This window comes from Canis lupus, chromosome 17 (assembly GCF_048164855.1).
Source record: "Canis lupus baileyi chromosome 17, mCanLup2.hap1, whole genome shotgun sequence".
In the NCBI taxonomy this organism is placed as follows: domain Eukaryota; kingdom Metazoa; phylum Chordata; class Mammalia; order Carnivora; family Canidae; genus Canis; species Canis lupus.
The window spans coordinates 47177189-47200468 of NC_132854.1; the positions used below are offsets into that span (position 1 = coordinate 47177189).

Here is a 23280-nt window from a genome sequence, read left to right on the forward strand (position 1 = left end):
TAGGTTATAATTTAATACCACTTTGTTAATATTGTTGCTGAAATCAATCCATGATTTGTCCATTAGGAGCTCTTGCTGTTAGGTCCTGTGTCCCTCTAGCATTCCTTATCATTATCATTACCATTATCATTATTATATATTTTTAAAATTTATTTGGTTTTATTTACCCCTTGTAAATTCATTCCAAGGGTACAATAAAGAAGGGGGAGAAAAAACGGATCCTTACAATCAAGAAACCTGACAAACACGGGATGCCTGGGTGGCTCAGCAATTGAGTATCTGCCTTTGGCTCAAGATGTGGTCCTAGAATTCCAGAATTGAGTCCAACATCGAGCTACCTGCATGGAGCCTGCTTCTCCCTCTGCCGTGCCTCTGCCTTTCTCCCTCTCTCTCTTTCTCTCTCTCATGAATAAATTTTTTAAAAATCTTAAAAAATGGGACAAACAGCACCTCAAGTCAGGTGATCAAAGTCAGCATCAACAGTGCTGTCATGTTGATACTATACTCTTGAATGTATGTGATGAACATGGCACTTCACCTCTCTGGTCTTCTTCCATAAAATCCATAATCCAAATCTAATCATAAGAAGATATCAGGCAAGCCCCACTGAGAAGCACTTTGCAAAATAACTGATAAGTAATCCACAAACTGTCATGGTCATCAAAAACAGTGGAAATCTAAGAAACTATCACAGCCAAGAGGAGTTTATGAACATATGGAAACTAACAGTAATGTAACATCCTGGATGGGATCCTGAAACAGAAGAAGAAAATTAAATACAAATAAAATAAAACTAAATAAAGTCTGGGATTAGTTAATAATAGTAACAAATCAATATTCATTCATTAATTGTGACCAGTGGATTATACTAATGTTAAGATGTTAATGATAGGAGAAACTGGATTTGGGATACATGATAATTTTGTCTACACAACATTTTGTAAATATAAAACTATCTAAAATAAAAAGGTTATTTAAAAGAGGAACTATTAAGTGAATTAATAGTTACATGGGATGTGAATATCTAAGCAGATTAAAAGAAAATGGAATTGAAACGATGTCAAATTTAGACTTTGCTTTGCTATTAATATTTGCTTTTAAATAAGGACTCAATTCTTTAAACTCTTTCAATCCATAGATAAAATAATAATTCTGAAGGCGGGATAGCTAGAATAATATAATGCATGTAAACATTGTTTAGATCGCAATAAGCCTATTTATCTAAAAACCCATCGTCCAAAACAAAATTTAGAAGAAACACTCTGCATACTTTGAAGCGTTTTTAATAGATGTCTTTCTAAAAATAGAACATGTATATCTACATCTTCCTTCTACATTTTCTATCTTAATTCTCCATCACATGCTGTGGTTGTGGCTGTAGAGACATATTTAAATCTGTAGTGTGTAGCACGATATGCCTGAGCCTGAGGATTCTCACTCTGGCTATTCATTAGAATCAATAGGGGAACAACCACAGTCCAATTAAATTGGAATCTCTGAAGGTGAGATACTTGCATTTATATGTTTTAAAAGCGTTTTAAGTTAGCCTAAATTTCAACCAGGGTTGAGAAACATTGCAACTCACGGATATTCCTATGTGAGCAGCAGAATCTATATATCTCTACATGTAGTTGTTGTGGAGACGTATTCTGTTGCCATGCATCCGAGTAGCACGCGAATCAGATCCCATATCGAGGAGCGCAGGTGAACTTGTGCTCCCATGCAGATGTAAACTTCCCCTCTCTTGTATTTCATCATCACTGGCTAGCTTGTTATCTACCATAGCTCACAATGTTTGTATTTATTTATAATCCCCATGACTCACCAATATCAGTGCAGTTTTAAAGATAACTATTCTAATTCGTTATCACGGATACTTCTGGCACTGGCTTCTCATGTATTCTTTAAGGCTTTCTGTCACTTGCTATCTACTTAGTTTTGTTCCTGAGGCTTTTCTTCTATCTTTGTTGTGTCTCCTGGCTCTTGTCAAACAACACAAAATATGTTCAAAACACTGATCCTATCATAGGCATCATCAGCCAAATAAATAAACCATTAACTTGTACTGAATGACCCAAACATTGGATTGACATTGAGCTCTTGCAGCCTTCAACTGAAATCATATGATTATCCCCATGCTGCTGGTTGTCTGAAGATCAGGTCCTTTCTCCCCTTTTTGTTGTTACTGCTATTATTATGTCTAGTGTTGGAGCCAGAGTCAGTGCCAGCATGTTCCTTAAAACTTGGGGCTATTTGGTTCCCAGTATAACATAAGAGAGACTGACCCAGTTCACAGAATCTTATCAGCTTAATTTGATATTATGGTATCTTCTAAATTTCTACTTAAAACTATATATTTTGCATGACTTTTGCAAATAACTGGAAATATAATAGAAAATTCATTTCTTACCACAACCCAATCCTATGGTAACACAGGCACTGTTGTTCATGAAGGCTAGAAAAAGTAGTGGTCACTTCCATTAAATCTGAAAGATCATAACTTCTTGAACTTCTCATTTGTGCCTAGTGTTCTGAAAGAATTCAGATAGATTCAGATTTGTATGACATCTTGGCAATAGCTAATTACCGTAATAACATAAATCCTTCATATAAACTAAGAAAAAAGTAAAAATTAATTTAAAGGCAAAGGTACTGCAGATTATTTCCTTTTTTGAAGAGCTAAAGAAATGTAGAGTACTAGAAATATATAACTGGCCCCAAATTATATAACAGGAGTAAAATACTAACTAATAGGGATTCCAGTGCAAATCTCACTTTTCATGTGGTGGATTCTAAGATAACGATGATTCCGTCAAGTTTGTTCCATCATTCTCAATGGTGATAATTATAGAGAAAGTCTACATAAAAAATAACCCTGAATGTGTGTGTGTCCATAACAATGATAGATTTTGTCTTTACATATCAAATTTATTACTTTTTAAGAAGTCTCATTGCAAAAGATGTAACTTGTCCATGGATTTGTGTTTAATTCTGCAGAAAACTATACATGCTTGATCAAGGATACATGATGTGTAAGGAATCAGAGTCCATTTCTTACTCCTGCATCATGGAGTGTAAGAACTATACTTGATCAATTATCTATAACTTAATTTTAGTCTTGCATTGAATTATTACATACTGAATATTTATTAAACATATGCATAATAATGTATATTAAAAATTTAGATCATCTTCTCAGGGCACCTGGGTAGATAAGTTGGTTAAGCATGTGACTCTTGTTTTTGGCTCAGGTCATGATTTCAGGGTTGTGAGATCTACCCCCAATTCAGGCTCCAAGTTCACTGGGGAGTCTGCTTCAGATTCTCTTTCTCTCCCTCTGCTCCTCACTCTTTCCAAATAAATAAGTATAATCTTTAAGAAAAAAGTTTAGATCATCTTCTCATATTTAGCTCTGTCACACTGATTATGAAACTTGCAGCATCCTCATGGCATGCAATAATAAGGTCCATCAGATACGAAGAATGTCATTTTAGAATCAGAAGTTACCAAAAGCAATATCTAGTCAATTTACTGGTAAATTTGTTGGTAACGAAACTCTAAGATTTTGCTCAAGTTCATGTATATAGGATAATAAGATCACAAATAATCCTTGTTCTCAATTGCTCATGAGCAAACACTTTTTTATACCTCTTCTATTCTAATAAGGCCTTTGCTACTGTAATTTTATCGCATCTCTGACCATCAAAAATTTATTCAAGCAAGAGATTTAGATTTATTTGAAGTGCTTATAAAAGTCCTCTCTATGGAAACCTCTCCCATATCTGAAGAAAATTATTGTCATCTTTAGTGTTTTCATTCAAGGCTAAGTAATTCTAATGCCATCAACGATTTTTTTAATATGATATTTTTCTGGTTCTTCAAAGGTTGTCAATGTTCCTTTCTCTCTGGGGATTTTTTTCTTAATGGCCTCCCTGTCTCCTACCTTAATTTTTCATCTCAGAAGCACATCAAATTATCTAATAAAAGCTTTTAAACAGATTACAATAGCAAACTAAAAATGCTGAAGTCACCAGCCATCGTTTTGTTATTATCATAACCTTTGTGCTTATTGTTATTCAGCATTTATGCATCACCTTGATTTTCTCAGAATGTTTATAATCATCGTTTTCTAGCTATCTGCAGCTAATATGCAGAATCTATAATTGCTAATGAACAAATATAATAATAATTCATGAACTGTCTGCCCCTCTTATTTCTTAAATAACATGTTTTCTATCTAAACTTGATTCTTCTCATATGCAGTTGCTAGCAAATCTCATGGGATGAAAATTTGGCACATAATTTCTGTACTATGTAATTTCTTTACATATGTAAACGTGCCAAGCATCTGAACTCACATAAAGAGAACATTTTTCTTCAGCAGGTGGGACTTTTGAATTCTTTTTTTTCTTTTTCTTTTCTTTGTTTTTAGCATTCCTTCAATTGATTCTTTAGTGTTCTTTATAATGACATTAGAATATTAAGTTACAAAACATTTTAAGTCATAAAATTGGGTTTGAAAGAATCTAAATGTAAAACTAAACACTAAAGAGATTAAATATAGGCACTTAAAATGTAGAAGAAAGATTTTGCTTATGCTCTGAAGCATAACAGTACTAACAATAATATGTTTAATATTTATCCATGTTTACTTCTGTTACATCAAGCCTGTTTTATTGCTGATGGCTGAGGATAAATCTTTTTCAAGGCAATATTACCACTTACCAGTTACATAAAAGGAAAAGCATCTACATGTAAACCCAGAGGTGATAGGGTTTTATCAATCACTACTTAAGCATTGGTACTTATTTGTTCATATCCTTTTCAATATATTCTTGTTTCACATTTATACATGTGGACTACACACAAAAATAACAAGGAATCATGTTATAATAAGAAAAATAGTTTGAAAAGATTGCCATTCATAATTTCTGCGATATTGTATCTCTATGATCATCAGTTTCTCTTATGTAATGTGAAAACTGGAATTTTCATTGCTTAGCCTCATTAGAACTTGCATTTATAATGCCATGAAGTTGTTGTGCTTTTCTTCACATTCTTTGAGAATGATACAAGTGTCTTATTTTATTGTTCCTTTTTCTGAAGGCTGTTTCCCATACACAGAAGACATAATAGTTTTTCCAATAATCTCTGACGTTTCTACCAAAGACATTTTTAAAAAATTTCTCCTTTAAAAAAAAAGATGATGAACATACTGAAAGAATGTACTTGTGGAGACAAAGTCATACTATACCACTCTAATATTGGCTTACCTATTCATGTTTTCTCAGAAAGTTTGTCCTACAGCCTTACATTGAAAGGGTCTAGAAAAGTAATATGTGACTAAGGAAATAGGTGACAGCTGTAATGCTGATTAGGAACAGACTACTTAGATTATGCCTATTGTTGAGGAAATTCAAAATACTTAAAATGAACAGGACAAAATAGATTTAAAAAAAAAAAAAAGGGACAATGGGCAGCCCCGGTGGCTCAGCAGTTTAGCGCCATCTGCAGCCCACAGTGTGATCCAGGGGACCCGAGATCGAGTCCCATGTCAGGCTCCTTGTATGGAGCCTGCTTCTCCCTCTGTCTGTGTCTCTGCCTCTCATTCTCTCTCTCTCTCTCTCTCTCTCTCTCTCTCTCTTCTCTCTCTCTCTCTCTCTGTCTCTCATGAATAAATAAATAAAATCTTTAAAAAATAAAAAATGGACAAGAGAGACAGTATCTATTACTCTTCCTAAAGACAAAGAAAATATTATGAACTGGAACAAGAGAGTTGGATGTGTAACTTGTACCAAAACACAATAGATTACTTTTCACCTGGAAGAACTCTGAGTTGGTCCTGTTCTGTTTGTCACTTTTATCTGTAACCAGAATGAAGGAAAATGTAGAATCAAATAAACCAAGAGTGGCTAGCAAATTTTAAAACTCTACAAAAAAGAGAGATACAGTTGATGTTGTAAGATAGCAAAATGTTTAATAGGCCTATATGTGAATTCATTAAAAGCACACATATTACAGATACACAGCTAATACACACTTGTTTATATTTGGAATATAGTGTATTTGTATTGACTATAGCAAATATTAAAAAAGAACATGGGAGTTTTGTTGATTAAATGTCAGTAAGCCATTAAAATGTGAAGAGTTGAGGGTAAAAAGGACTCTAATGTGAAAGAGAGTAAAAGATTAAATCATATTTCTGGGTAGAATTTGGGAGATTTGGTCACAATATTAGAAAAGAGGTTCAAGTAGTGGAACTTTTTTACCAGTATATAAAGCTGTCTACAATGTTCTCTGCATTGCTAGAAGAACAATAGAGAATGTGGAATGTTCAAAGAGCATGGGTCAAGATGCTAAGAGAGATTTGTGTAGTAATAAGTACAGGTTGCGATAGATTTCTGAATTTTATTCGTATTCTAAGATTCTATTATCATATTTTCCACTAATTAATTACTAGGATCTGAAAGTTTTTTTTCTATATTACCTGGAATTTCTAAATACATCTATGAATCTCTGATAACTATAAAAGTATACTATATTTTATCCAATTTCATTTAGTACAATATTTATATATTGAACACCAGTTTGTTCCAGGAGCTGTATTTGATACCGAAAATGCAAAGGTAAATAAGGCAAGCTCTGCCCTAGTGAAGTTTATAATATAGTGCAGAACACAAACACATGATTTGATCAGCATATGTGCTACATGATATGGTACATGCAATGGGATTTCATGCAAAAGCAAAAAGGATGCCATGAAAGCAATGCTTAAAGGGAAATTTAAAGCAGTGAATGTACATACTAGAAAAAAAGAGGAAATTCTACAATCAATTATCTAAGCTTCTACTTTAGTAAACTGTAAAAAGAAGAGTAAATTAAATTCAAAATAAGCAGAAGAAAAGAAATAATAAAAATTAGGGCAAAAATTAATGAAATTGAAAATAGGAAATATACAGAGAAAATCAAGCAAACCAAAAGTTCAATAAAATCAATAAGCTTCTACCAGGCTACTAAGAATAAAAGACATAACAACAAATTATTAACATGAGAAATAAAAAAAAAGTGGACATCACTATAGGTCCCATGTACGTTGAGAGGGATGGATAAGGAATACTATGAATAATTCTACCCACAATTTGATAACCTAGATGAAATATACCAATTCCTTGAAATACACAATCTGCCAAAACTCACACAAGAAGAAATACATTATATAAATAGGCATCTGTCTATTAAATAAACTGAATCAACAATTAATAAACTTCCAAAACAGCACCAGCTTCAGGTGGGTTCATTGGTGAATTTTAGCAAACATTTAGGGAAGGAATTATACCAATTCTCTATAATGTCCTTCAGAAGATAGGAAAGGAAATACTTCCTAAGTCTTCTCCAAAATCAGCATTGTCCCAATACTAAAGCCAGGCAAAGACATTACAAGAAAAGAAAGCTATATATCAATATGTCTCATAAATATAGATGCAAAGGGCCTCAACAAAATAGCAAATTAAATCCGATAATGCATAAAAAGAATTAAAGACTATGACCAAATGGAATTTATCCCCATTGTGCGAGGCTAGTTCAACATTCAAAAAATAAGCTAATGCAATCCATCATATCAAAAGGCTAAAGAAGAACAATCATATAATGGAAACAGAAATAGAAACAGAAAAAAAAGCATTTGACAAAATTCAATATCCATTCATTATAAACTAGGAATAGAGGGTAGCATTATTAAATTGATAAAAAGTAAAAATAACTTCTTTATAAACCCAATAGCTAATATCATACAACATAGTGAGATATCTCAAGCCACTAACATCAGGTACAAGGCAAAGATGCCACCTCTCACCACCACTTTTTAAGATCATGCTTGAAATCCTAGCTAATGCAATAAGACAAGAAAAAAAAAAGAAATGAAAGATACATTGATTAGAAAGGAAGAAATAAAACCCTTCATTCTCTGTTAACACCACCATCAATGTAGAAAATCCAAAAGCTTCTCTAAAAAATAAAGTCCATTGGAAAAAAGAGAAGAGGTTATTATTGAATGTATTACTGGGAATATATATTCTATTTATTTATTCTTGGAAAAATCTTAGAAAAAAATTCCAAGAATGAATCTAAAGTTAAAATCAAACTGACTATATTTACATATGCAGGTTTATCTCATCTGGACACCTTAGTTGACTTTGAAATTTGGAGAAAAATACTTTTCCTTTTATAGAAATTGAGAAGGATAATTTCCTGTTGTTCTTTTAGAGATGACCGTATGTGTGTCTGTGTGTGTGTGTCTGTGTGTGTGTGTTTTATAGCCAATTTGTGTTGGATATTGAATAAAAATGCTTATTATTTCTATAACTGGACATTTGTGAAGAATATTATAAATCTAATTGATATAAAATTCTGTATTTTAATACTCAGCAGATTTATTATATCTTCAAGGTATATTTATACTTACCAAGAATAATTTATAGTAGCTAGCTTATAATATTTCTTAGACTGTAAATCTAGGCATTACTGTTGAATTGTCTCACTCTTTTTTTTACCCTGGATCTAGTTGATCACAGGATCATTCTAAGTTTTCCTCTAAAGTATGACCTAGGGGTGTCTGGGTGGGGCAGTCATTTGAGTGTCCCACTCTTGGTGTCAGCTCAGTTGAAACTCTTGTTTCAAGCTCTTGTGAACTCAGGGTGCTGGGATCCAGCCTTGCATTGGGCTCTGTGTTCACTGCGGAGTCTGCTTAAGTTTCTCCTTCCCTCTGCCCCTCCCCTCTGCCTGCTTTCTAAAATAAATAAATAGATCTTAAAAAAATAAAAAAAGTATGATTCAAATCCACTCTTCTTTCTTATTCCCCACTATCCTTTCCCAAAGACACACATCATTTACATCTCTTCCATACTACTTTAATATCACTAATATATATATACTTTTGTTTTTTATTCTCTAATCCATTTATTACAGAACATAAGGAATTATCTCCAACAACAACAAAATCTCTTAATGCTACCCCTGCTTAAAAATTTCAGTGGCTTCTTATTGCTTTTGGGAAAATAAACTGGATGTTATGGATTAAAAGACTTTGTATCCTTATCTTTTAGATTAGCCCACTTCCCTATGTCCCTTCCTTTTAAGAATTTGTTTTTTGAGGAACTCTTCCTGTTTCCAACATTATTTTTCCTCTCACTAAAAAACTAAAACTACTTATCACTTGTATGACACCTACTTATCTTTCAGATTAGAGCTTAGATGTCATCTTGTGTGTCCATCCATGACTCTAAAATCTGCACTGTCCTTGTTATAACACCTATCACATTGTGTTTAATCTCTTGCTAACTTTCTGTATCACTTATTATACTGTAAACTCAAATAAGTAAGAAATCTTGTAACCAGTGTTCAGTGCAGCATAATACCCAGGAAAGGCACTAAATAAGCTATTGTAAGAAAGGAAAAAAAAAGAAAATTATTTTTTACATTACTAACAGTTTGGATGAAATAACCTAATAAGTCACATTGTCAATGCTTTTTCATTTCAAATCCAATCTGGCTTCTCAGAATTCTCAACTCATCTAATAATAATATCCTTAATGGCTTATTTTAAGAAATCCATACCAAAGATGAACAGGTTATATGTGATGTGCACATCTGTTTATCAGCTAAGTCAACTCGTATTGGTGTTTTTATTTTATTTTAATTTTTTAGGGTATAAATAAGCCCATCAGCTCTTCACCTAGATTTGTCTTACAGAGAATAAAGTTAAATTCAATGTCTGGATTGCTTTTCTATTTGTGAATCTTTCCTTTCTTCCTTTTCGAGAAGAGGTTAAATTTCAGTTTTGAGATTACTAACCATGATTAGGTCAATATTTACCTTTGTCATATATTTAAGAGATATCTACACTGCGCTTTACCTCTGTATATGACAATACTTGCACATACTTTTATATGTAATATTTACAGACTTTATGAGCCATGCCAAACTCTTCAGGTTTGGTGACATATAAATATAATTTCTGTTGTTCCTGGCAGATTGAGGCCTAAACATTTAGAAAGGCTGGGATTCGGATTCTGATTGCATTTATACACCAGATAACAACAAAGTATCTCCATAACAAATAAATAAATGATTGCTGCTTTGGTTTCCTTAATTCTCTTTTCTCTATGAAATTTTTGCCCTTTGAACTTCGATATTTTAGTTTCTATTCCTAAAGCATGTATATTTGAATTGATAAATTTTGAGACAAGATCTTGGATGTAGCTTATTCTCAGTTAGCAAAGGAAGGACTTAAGTAATTTTTTTAAAGATGAACACCACTCTTTTCCCAAAGCATCTTGAATAATTGTATCCAATTTTGTATCCAGTATTGATAGAGCTATTTAGTTCCACTAATCTTGACCTGACAGCAGAGAAAAAATTGAAGTCAATGATTTTTAAGTAACTGTGTCTTCATCTTGAGCCCTTGTTATCAGTCTATAAAATGTCTAATTTCTCCACCCTTGTAGTAATAAAAATATCTTGTTTAGATGATCTTTTTTTTCCTGCATCAAAACTTTACATCCTTCTCTTTCTTTCCTATTGATCCCTGAACCTATTAGTATTAAAGATCATGAATATGTTCTTTGTTTCACATATTATAGCTTGCTAAGCTTAATATTCCTTTGTAATAGGACAGAGGAGTTGTGGTGTATATGAGAAAGTAAATATACTCATTGTGAAGGAAGTTTATGAACGCATAGTCAAGAAAAATGAAACAATGTTTCTTGGGTCAATCACTTCATTTAAGTATTAGCTATTAATGGCAAATTGATGGACAAGAAAATGTCTCAGAAAATGTAAGAATTGTTGCCTCTGCCATGTTGAAAATAGACCAGCTTTTAGAATTCAACAGATCCAATGATAAAGATAAGTCATAGCTCTGTGTAATTTCAAGTTGAATTTATAATACTTTTGAGATTTTTGCAACATAAAAAGCTGTAGTGTCAAAATCGTGTTTTCTGCCAAGGATTGCTGTTAGCATATGATTAACCTTCCAAATGATAACATATTTCCAAAGGTTGTCTTAGGAGGTCACACTTTGGGAACAGCAAATAGAATATAATGGCTAACATTATTTACCAGCTACTACTCCCGCTATTTGTTTGTCACGTAATGGTTTCTCATTTTGTCATTTATATAACTGGTGATCATTAGCATACAGGTTTACAGTACTTCATGTACAATAAAAGGGGAAAGAGCAAGTGAGTAAAACTAATTTACTTATAAAATGGCAACTTGAGGAAATGTATTTCGAAAGAATGACATTTCCTTGCACTCATCTTTTCATAAGTTCTGTTTTTAAGGGCCTTTAGAAAAAGACTTCAGTGTTCCAGTAAAATTGCTTGAGCAGTAAATGTTCTATCAGAGATACTTTCTTCAATCTCCTACTTAAGGACTTCAGAATAAGTATAGTTATCACAATAATAACGTGTCGCTATTAAATTTTACCACAATTCTTCCTAAGAGTTTATACATAATATATGGTGTGACCACACTGAATGTATTCTTAAAAAAAAAAAAAAAAAACACCTGTGGAACACTGTATGTTTAAAAAGATCTATAATGGTTTTGTGATTCTGGAAGAGAATGAAAAATCTGACTTATATACTGGTTTCTCTGGCCAAGTTATATTAATCAGCTTCAAAGTTTCTTAGGCTAAATGATAGGCACCTTGTAAAGATTAATAAATATCTTTGATGATTGTTTCCATTTTTAAGAACACATCAGTTCAGCCTCTTAGAATGGTTTTGCCCCAACATGTAAAGAGAAAATTATATCTGGCAAGGAAACTGTATCTATTTTTTTCCATGAATCATAGTGACTACCAGATTTATCAAAGACAGTAGAAGAGTGATGGTTTTAATAACATTATTTTATAGAAGGCACCTGGTTCTATTAGAGCACATGTAAATATGAGCTGACCCTCATGACTGACTTAATTGAATTCTTACGAACTCTGACCTTTGAAAAAGAGCTACATAAACACAAGATAGTCATCACCAATACTGGGAAATTACATATGAGTCAGTTCAGGGTCACATTAAATAGGTTGATATGAGATTATCTGGATGATATTTTGGCATGGTTTTTAATGATTCCCTTCTGCTCTTTCTTACCATACCATATTTCCTTACTTTAACAGAGCAACTAGATTTTTCAGTCATGTAGTGATTTTATATCCATATTCTACTCCAATAAACAAAAAAATGCCTTTGAACTTCCAAAATGTGCCAAATTTTAAAAAATACATTAACTATTGAAGTTGAATCCTGAAAGAAGTAGCTAAAATTTTCTGCTATTTCTCTTGTTTTTATCAAAGTAACCTGTTTGGGGGATGAGGGTGTGTGAGATACAGTGCAAAGAGTGTTGACATGTCTCTTGTCTCCGTTACTAAACTTATTCAACGAAACTTATTATGACACTGTGACTCCTTCTGAGTGTTGGCTTACACATCATTAAAATGATAATAGAAACATGTCCCTCATTTCTTATAAATAGTGACAAAATCACGTATAACAATACTGAAAATAATTTTATAAAAAAAGTTTGGTATACGCCCAGTGTTCTTTGGAAGTGTTGAATCAGTCACTATATTGTACACCTGAAACTAATATTACACTGCATATTAACTACCTGGAATTTAAATACAAACACTAAAAAAAAACTGCTATAAACATTCATGTTCAGGTTTCCGTATGAACATAGATTTTTGTTTCTGTGAAATAAAACATAGGTTGCATGATAGTTATTTGTGGAATTTTTTGAGAAATTGCCAAACTGTTTTGAAGTCCAGCTGTACCAGTTTACATTGCCATTAGTAATGAACGAGTGATTAACTCTCTCTACATCCTCACCAGGTTTTTTTTTTTTAAGATTTTATTTATTTATTCATAAGAGACACACAGAGAGAGAGGTAGAGATACAGGCAGAGGGAGAAGCAGGCTCCATGCAGGGAGCCCCACGTGGGACTTGGTCCAGGGTCTCCAGGATCACGCCCTGGGTTGAAGGCGGCGCTAAACCCGCTGAGCCACCCTGGCCGCCCATGCTCAGCAGCTTTTGATGTTGTAGCTGTTTTTTATTTTAGCTATTCCTATAGGTATATTGTGGTTTTCATGTACATTTTCTTAGTCACTAATGATGTTAAACATTTTTATGTACTTATTTGGCATATCTATATCCTCTTTTGTGAAATGCCTGCTAATATCTTTGGCACATTTTATAATTGGAATTTTTTTTCTTTCTTCTTTTTGAGGTTTGAAAGTTTTTTTTTTTTTTACTCTAGATGCAAAATCTCTATTAGATATGTAATCTTCAAATATTTCCTTCCAATCTGCTGTTTATAATCATTTCAATGTCCACCTGGTGAGATTTTATTTCAGTTATCATATTTTTTTATTTCTATGATTTTCTTTTAGTCATTTTTAAACTTTTACATCTTTGCTGAAGTTTTCTATGTTTATTTGTTTCAAACATTTAGAGAAGTATATTTTTGTGATGCTATTTAAATTATGATCAGATGATTGTAACATCTGGTTCATCTCAGTATTGTCATCAATTGATTTTCGTTCCTCATTCAAATTGTGGTTTTCCTGTTTCATGACATAAGTGACTTTTTATTTCATCCTGAACATTTTGATTATTATGTTAGGAAATATTTGATTCTATTCTATGCAAGGCTAGCAGACAGAATCTGATAGAGTTTCATGGGATGTATTTTTAATGACTAATTTTCAGAGCTCTTGAAATAATAATATGTCCTGCTTCATTCTTCTGTTGCTACCAGGACTCCTGCTCAAACCTTACTGATTTCTCCTTCAGGATCAGAGGCTGCTTTCTAAGGCTGACTACTGTTGGAAGTAACATCTTCGGGGTGTGTGTGTGTGTGTGTGAGTATGTGTTTGAATAATGTGATAAACCAAGTTTAAAACATTAGAGAGCCAGCTCATTTACTCTTGTTCTGATTGATAAATAATGATATATAATATAATGCTTTATTATAATTGATATTTCCTTTTAAGGAAGAGATAATTTTGTGTATTAATACATTGGTAAACTTCTTGGAGTGATGAAATTGTGGTTAATAGAGAATATTTGTGGAAGGACAGCAATGTTTTAGGTCAAAGTCGTGCTAGACAAAGCAAATCTAGGTTGAAATAATTAATGTACAATGAATATGAATGTATAAATAGACTTTTATGAATAACATGGTGCTTTTATGCATGTATATTTCCAATTCCCATAGAGTTTATTTGAAAAAAAAAAGGTTACATTACTTTTAAAATAAAATCTCTATGATCACGAACTGCAATTTAAAACTAAAAATATTACCACAAGCTCAACTGGGGTAGTTTTGGAGACTCAAAGACTTTTGGCTCATCCTATGACCCAAGGTAGAAGAGACAATGACTAAAAGTAGACATTAAAACATTATGACAAAAATAAATCCCATAACATTAATTTGATACTAAGCAAGCAAGGTATAGAATGATCATAGATTTTTATGGAATAATTCTAGAGTAGCAGTGTAGTGATAAAATAGAATGACAACAATACAATCTGAAAAAGAAAAGAGAAAGTTCAGAAAGTATTCAGTTAAGCGAAAAAAAATAACAAACAAAAGAACATTTCATTTATACAGTAGAACTTATCAGAATGCTTTGTATTAATTTTTTATGTTTTATTTTTTCTATAGATAAGAAAATCTTTTCAGGCAACTCATTTTTTCCCAGTGATTGTGATTTCTTTAAATCTTTCAGAAAAGATGACAGAAAAGATAATTCTGGAAGCTGAATAAGAAATATGGAATGGAAAGGATTCGTACACATGAATCCCATGTGTATTTCCCATGAGATATCATTTCTGTCCTAATAGAGAAATACTCACATATATTTAGTACTTTTCAATTGAATACTACTTTTTTATATTTTTTATTTATTCATGAGAGACAGAGACAGAGACAGAGACACAGGCAGAGGGAGAAGCAGGTTCCATGCAAGGAGCCCGATGTGGGGACTCGATCCCGGGTCTCCAGGATCAGGCCCTGGGCCGAAGATGACACTAAACTGCTGAGCCACCTGGGCTGCCCTGAATACTACTTTTTTAATGTGGTTATAAAAATCTCTTGATTAGCATGGCTTGGGGAGCAAAGCATCCAGTATAATATATGGAGATCAAAGTCAAGTAAGGAATATAGTATCTTTTTTTAGTTTTTATTTAGATTACCGTTAGTTAACATACCATGTAATATTAATTTCAGGTGTACAATTTAGTGATTCAACACTTCGTGCAACACTTGGTGCTCCTCACAAGTGTACTCCTTAATCTTCATCATCCATTTTACCCATTCCCTCACCAATCTTCCCTCTGGTAACGATGATCTTATTTTCTATAGTTAAGAGTCTGTTTCTTGTTTTCTCTCTTTTTTCCCCTAGGATCATTAGTTTTGTTTCTTAAATTCCATATATAAGTGAAATCATAGTACTCATCACTTAGTATTTGTCTTCCTCTGACTGATTTATTTTGCTTATCATGATACTCTCCAGCTCTATCCACATCACTGGAAATGGGAAGATTTCATTCCTTTTTTTCTTTTTCTTTCCTTTTTTTTTTTTTTTTTAGCTAATAGTCCATTGTATATGTATATCACCTCTTCCTTATCCATTTATTAGTTGGTGGACATTTGGGCTCTTTCCATAACTTGGCAATTGTTGCTAATGCTGCTATAAACATTGAGTGTATTTATCCCTTTGAATTAGTATTTTTGTGTCCTCTCAGTAAAAACCTAGTAGTGCAATTGCTGGAATATAGTGTCTTTGAGAACTGCTTTTAAAATACTTTATTTTTAAGATTTAAAAATAAACCTGCCAAATTTTTTAAGTAACACATAGTCATTGGAGAAAATAGAAAGTATGGAAGGAAAAGATAGTACTAAATTAATATTATATTACCTAGAGATAACTGTTAATTATATGTGTGTATCCAAATTATTCCCTGCATGCATATGTACATCCATACACAGTAATATAGTCAAACATTTAAAAAATTGAAATTATACTTCACCGACTCTTTTTCAAGCTGATATTTTTGTCTCTCAGTAGCACATCATGACAATATTTCCATGTAAATAATTGTACTTCTACAGTATCATTTGTCATGGTTCAAAGCACTTAATAATAAAGGTTTAACAGCATTTACTTACCAATCTTGTGTTATTGGTATTTAAGCCTTTTCAGAAACTACAGTTAATAAAACCCAAGAGGACCTTCTATCTTAGAAATTAAGAAAGGCAAGAAATGAGTTCATCATGTTGATTGTAACTTGCACTATCTAATGAATGAGAATGGTACAGTTAAATTTTATTCTTAATTATATACATATTTAATGATAAATAATGTACAGAAATATCCATACATTTATTTTCTGTCCTGCTCTACTAAGGGAAGTGGTAAAATATTTATCTGAGGCTAAACACGGTGAACACAAATTTATAAAATAAACTTTTATGACCAAATAATGTTAAAAAAAGAAATGAATCATTGTGTTCCTTTTCCTTTTTCTCTGATTTTTTTCTTCTTCTCTGTTTTTCTCTTTAGTACTAATCCCCAATATCATGTCTCCACATCAGGGTTTACATGCTACATTTGAATTGCTGTCAGGCATATCTTACTGGAACTTTGGAAGAGGGCAAAATGTATTTCAAGAGAATCTAATTATTATATGGACATTTTTATCAAGGGTATATTTGATATTCTAGTTCCCTGACTCTATGCCTAAACTATGACTATAGTTTAACTGTTCATAGACCTCCTGATCCATTGACCTATCATTTACTATTAACTATTTATTCTAGTCATTGTTTCTCACCTTGCCAGCTTATATTCCATGGTATAATACTATAATCATCCCCTTCTACATATTTCAATTGTTTCCCTTCATTTCCTCTGTTATACTACAAGCAAAATCTTAACTCTTATTTAAACCAAGTATTTTTCTCTCTCTGCCTTCATTTCAATATTCAAAATTGTTGGGTAAAGTGAATACTGACTACATGTGTTCAATTTAAATTCATGACTCCATACTTCGAATGCTCAATACTGCCATGAAATTCTATGAAAATTACAAAATGATTTCACCTGTCTAACATCCATGATAATTATTTCAAACTTCATCTCTTTCATCTGTTCTCAACTCATAGCCTTACATTATATTCTACCGAGAAAAATGGAAACCAAATGGATGATCTTTTATCTTAATTCTACTAACAAACTTAGTATCAACCTGCAACATATTTTCGATCTGGATTCCAGTTTCAAGAAAAATAATGATCTTTATTCTATCAAAAGCTAGTCTCCACTTGTCTTTGGAGTCCATTTTCTAAAACATTCTCCAGGGATTTCATTATTTCTTTTATACCATACATCAGTCTTTCCTACTCTGCTGACCATTTCCACAAATACAGAAGTTAATTTTGGTATCTCTCAACTTAAAAATCTGCAGTGAACCCACAATTTCTTCTAGTTACTAGTCCATTTTTTTTTTGCCAAAAAAATAATCTTGAAAGTTTTACCAACAGGTATTTTCCTCAGTTGCCTACTTTTCTTATTTTTTCTTTAGACAACTATAACCAGGATTCTATCAACATCTCTGAACAAAATCTCCTCTTGTCAGGTAATCAATCATCTTTATGTTTCTTTACACAACTTCTAAATCAATATTGTCATGGTCTCACAACATTACACACTACTATAGTGTGGTCATGGTCTCACAACATTAACAATGGAAGAGAATGTTTATTGAACTTTTCTATTTTTATTCTCTCCCCATTAATAGAGCCACTAGATGCTCAACCCCCAAACTTAAGAGTCATTATTAAATTCTCCCTTTTGGTCAATCCCCACATTTGTTCTTTGAGCAAATTCATTTTTGCTGACACGTTCTTTGCACAAAAAGCTATTCTCTCTCATCTAGACTACTACAGTGATTTTCTATAAGTCTCTCTATTTTACCTCTTTCAACACTATGACACATTTTATTAATAGAAACCGGAATGATACTTTTAAAATGTAAATTGGGTCATAATACTACTCTGCTGAAAAACCTTCAATGTCTTCACATGGCACTTAGAATAAACTCAAATTATTGTGGTCAGTATGAGTCTATGTGATCTGACTGCTATGACACTTTCAGTTTATAGAATTACGCTCAACCTTTTCAGCTTATAAAATTATCCTTTGTGCACAATAGCCACATAGACCTCTTTCAGTGTCTCTAACCCAGTGGCTCTCCCAGTATAGTCAGTCCCTGGACTATTACAGAAATGAAAATTCTCTAGTCTCTCCCAAGTCTGTTGTCTCAAAAACTCTAGCTGAGGGGCCAAACAACTGTTTTTTCACAAGTCTTCCATATGATTTTTTTCCTCAGCTTTACTGAGGTATAATTGGCAAGTAAAGTTACAAAATAGTTAAAGTGTACAACATAATGATCTGATATGCATATGTATTGTGAAAGGGCTCCCCCCTTTGAGTTAATGAACATTTCATCACCTCACATATTTGTTTTTGTATATGTGTGATAAAGCATTTAATTCTACTCTCTTAGCACATTTCAGTTATACAATATATGTGATTTGATGTATGCTAAAATCTGAGAATTACAGCTAATTCAACATGATATTTATGTCACAGGGGTTTTGTTTGTCCTTTTCCATGACTGGAATATTCTTCCTCTGGCTCTTAGCTTAGCATGTTTCTCAAGGTCCAGCATGTCTTGGTGAATCTAAAGAACCCTCCACTCCCATTAAATATGATTGAATTGCTTGTTTATTGTATTATCTGTCACTCTCTCTCAAATGCAAGCTCCAATATGGCAGGGGCTTGTTAGTCTTGTTTAGGACTCTAATCACACCACTAGCATAATATCTAATTCACAGAGTGGGAACACCATAAATGTGTGTAAGATGAATGCATTCATTGTGAGAATCTGTAAATAGTCAGTTGGTTATTTATAAACCCTACCAAACTCTTTGACATTCAGCTTTAATTGAAAAGAAAAATCTTATGTTTCTTTCAGAATGGCAAAAAAGTAAAATTTATTCTCTTTTTCTTCTTTCTTTCATGCAATCCACTCTATTAATCTTTCCTACTTCCACTTATCCAAGTTCATTACTATTCATTTCTTAAATTTCAGACTCAGTTTAGGCTTTAGAATATCTTAATCATTCTTGTCTTCCTCAGTTCTCCCACTACCTACCAACCTGAAATGTGTCACTTTCCATTAACTTCCTTAAAAATCCTGTATCTAACTCTATACCAACCTATATATCATTTTATAGATGTTTATTTTTCTGTCTGCCTCCTACAAATCTATTAGCTCCTTATCTTTAAAGACTGTTTTGTTCATCTTTGTGAATTAACAGTGAACACAGCACCTGCTATATCTACAGGCAGTCAGCAAAATTTATTTAATGAATATAAATACCTCAGGCTGGAGAAGTTTCTAAAACAAAATGAAACAAGCAAGGAACATCCACTGATTTGAATTTGGGTGCCAGGATTCAGTGTAAGGGATCTAGGGATTAATGCTTAACAGCACCTGTTGACAGCTTGAATCATCACTGCAGGCATCTCAACAGAAGTTACCGAACATTCAGCAGCTATTGAGGGCTCTGAACTCCCCTAAGAATATAATCTCACCACTCAGTCCTGCTACAAAAAATTATCTGTAGCCAGAAATATTTCAAACAAAAAGGAAAACAGGAGAAAATAACCCACAATTTTAGAATAAATTTAGTCTCATCATCTAGTTTGGTTCAGAATATGTAAACTTATAGATAAGGATAACTTTTATCCAATTTCTCAAATGTTTATAAAATCAAAATTTAATATTATAAGTCATATTCTTTTTTAAAAAAATAATTATTTATTTTAAATAATCCTTTCTTACTTTCTGGATTTATTAAGATGATGAAATTCTTCACCTGTGGAGAATAGAGATTGAATATTGCTACAGATTGTGAGGTGAGTCTACTACAGGAACACTGTGTCTGTAAAGAAGTTTATAGTTATTGACTTACCTGGAAAAGTGTGGTTTAAATACATATTTGTGGGAATATTCATAGGATAAAATTTAGTGTTTCATGATATTTACATTTTAATATTTGTTTTCCTAATGTGTAATGCATATTGGGATTCGTGTCTTGAAATCTTCACATCATTAACCCATTTCATTGCCCAAGGGAGTAAAAATACATGTAGGAAAAAGGATTAGTTGATTTATCCATAGAGTAATAAACAAAATCAACAACATTAAAAAGATGAAATTAGTGTAACAGGAAATAGAGAAGTAAAATTTAAGTGTATTAATGTTTAATATTATCATTAAAATGACTCATTATGCTATAATTTAAGCTATATATTTATATATAAAGTATATACACTTAATTATGTAATATATACTTATTAAACATATATATTACAGTTAAGCTTCTTTTCTAAATTGAAGATATACAATTAAGGTAATGTGCAAGGGAGAGCAATTTAATTAATTGACTCAATAAATATTTATTCTGCATTTAATACCTGCCAGATTTCCTTCCAGTTTCTGTAGAAATGAAAATCAGGATGGATGATGTCCTTGAATTTACATAGCTTAAATTCTAATAAACTACTTATAATCATGTAGCCAAATTATTTTATTATGGCTGGAAATATTACCAGGTATCTCTTTCAAACTTTGTCCCTTTCACCTTAGCTTTCTGCTTGCTATTATATTATCACACTTTTGCAAACTTCAGAAGTTAGCCTTATTAGCTTTAGAGACTCCCTCCTTCCTAATATCTCTCTTTAGCCTGCTGTATACATCTATATTCAATTTAAAAATAGCTTTAATTTGGTTTGAATATGTGATCTTTTACTCTTTATGTGACTATTTAATAATTTCAAAGGAGTAACCACATAACTGCACTTAAATATCCACTTACTAGGCATCTAATAATAATGGCACATGTCACAAAGTGCTGGTCATTTATTTCAATGATGATTCACACCATCCTATTGAGCAAACAGTTATATTACAGTTTTCTTATTAATGCTTTTACTACTTTAGAATTGGGTCTCAAAAAAAAAAAAAAAAGAATTGGGTCTCTGCTAAAGGTTAGGCAATGTGCTGGATAGGGGGAATATATTGCTGAGCAGATTATGCACGGGCTTTATCTTCATCGAGCTCACAGATTAGTAGAGGAGATAAAAGTTAATCCAAAAGCAAAAGCAAATAAATTCGTATAGTCTCAACTGAATATACTAAGCAGGACTCCAAATTCTTCTCTTTCCAGTTCATTTTCATACCCATTGTACACTCCAAGAAAATGCTGTTCATGAAGTCCTCATTTTTCAATAATTACTTTACTTGGTCATCTAAATTTTAAAGACAGATTTGTCTTTTTAAAATCCTTTTTCACTATACCAGAAAAAAACTACCCTTTCCTGAATTAACCTGGCCTGTAGCTGGACATATTTGGGAATATGAAATCACATACTTTAAATGGGATTTGCAACTATTTAGTGATTTAAACTCACCTATTTTAAGTGTTATGATGTATGCATTATTAATTACATTATTGATTAGTTAAGGTACAAGAATGAAGACACGCATGTTAATTTTCATACTTCTTATTCTGTTTTTCATCCCCGCCCCTCTCCTCACTGAAAAAAAAAAAATTCTCCCTTTTAATCATAGTAAGGACCCAGTTAGATCCTAAAGAGTCTAAGACATATGTGGAAGAACTATCTTAATTTTCACTTTCTTCCTGGTGGCAGTGGCATCTATTAACCCCTTCATTAACTTATGGTGCCCCAATTACGCAAGACTGACCATTTGTTATGCATAATTTCTTTGTATACAAATTTTGAGTATGTTGATATAATAGTTCCTTTTCAGACATCTTTACGATAAAAAGTTTTATTTAGCATAAAATACTTATGTAAATATATTTAGAATATATAGGCAGTTGATTTTATCTCTAAGTTTAAGTGAAGAAAAAGACTGGAGTTATAATAATCATAGGATATAGAAGGCAATGTGATGGGAAATCAAATGCATCCAAGTTCCAAGGGCAAATGCTCACTTCACTTTATGCTTCTATAGAACCATTGGCTCTAACACACAATTTTTTTTATTAGGCTTGTTTTATTTGATTAACATGCTATTTTTTTGAATCAGTATGTGGATGTTAAAAGTCAAATAATTAGTCCACAAGGTGGTAGTTCAAATAGAGAGAGATTCATTGTGGTTTCCCAAGAACTATTTCCCTAAGTAGCTTCAGTTCCTTCAAACATCCCTCCTTAGAGTTAACATCCATGTCTTCTCACCACCATTTGTGACAGGTTGAAAGCCTAATTCATTCCTACAGAGGTCTGCAGCTTCCACCACTCTGCTTCATCCACAAAGAGCAATCAGTTATCTACCTTTAGAGACGTGATCAGATCTCTAGTCTGTTACATCTTTTTCCCACTCTTCATGTAGTTGTGACATTATGGACAATATTTAATGGATTATCAGAAGGTAATTGTGTTCAGTCCACTTTCTTTAACTCCTCAGCTTGAAGTGCTCACTCTCTTCCATATCCTCCTAAAAAGCATTACTTGCACAATTATTTGTGTAAATCCATGCATGGCATAATATCATACATAATGATGTGGGTTTTTTTATGATTTTTTTACTGTTTTAATTTTCCATGCCTTTTTTCTTACCTTTTCCTTACATTCCTCACAAGTCATTCACACCCACACTCAACACAAACACAAAAACACAATCAATGTAAGGATATTTTATATTCTGTACCATTTTCTGTGCTAGTGTAATTATACATTCTTTAATATACATATTATAATATTATATAATTATAAACATGTTTACACTAAGGATTTATTCTCATTCTAAATGAGATTATAGTCAGCACATGTGTTCATTCCTTTTTTTTTTTTAAGATTTTATTTATTTATTCATGAGAGACACACAGAGAGAGGCACTGACATAGGCAGAGGGAGAAACAGGCTCCCTGTGGGGATCCTGATGCGGAACTCAACCCTGGGACCCTGGGATCATGACTTGAGCCAAAGGCAGACACGCAACCACTGAGCCACTCAGACATCCCACGTGTGTTCATTTCTTAATTCAATTATAACTTATACTATTACTTCAAATCATTTGATATATTTCCAATTCACTGTTCTGATTCATGCATGATAT

At 32.4% G+C, this 23280-nt stretch overlaps 1 long non-coding RNA gene across 2 annotated transcripts in view; it reads left to right on the forward strand.

Annotated features, from left to right (window-relative positions):
• The window catches only part of LOC140608068 (uncharacterized), a 247623-nt gene that overhangs the window by 157620 nt on the left and 66723 nt on the right, over positions 1 to 23280 (forward strand). For both annotated transcript variants that reach the window (XR_012010030.1, XR_012010029.1), the window contains one exon: positions 19995 to 20051. This is a non-coding gene — a long non-coding RNA (uncharacterized lncRNA). The remainder of the gene's footprint in view (positions 1 to 19994; positions 20052 to 23280) is intronic.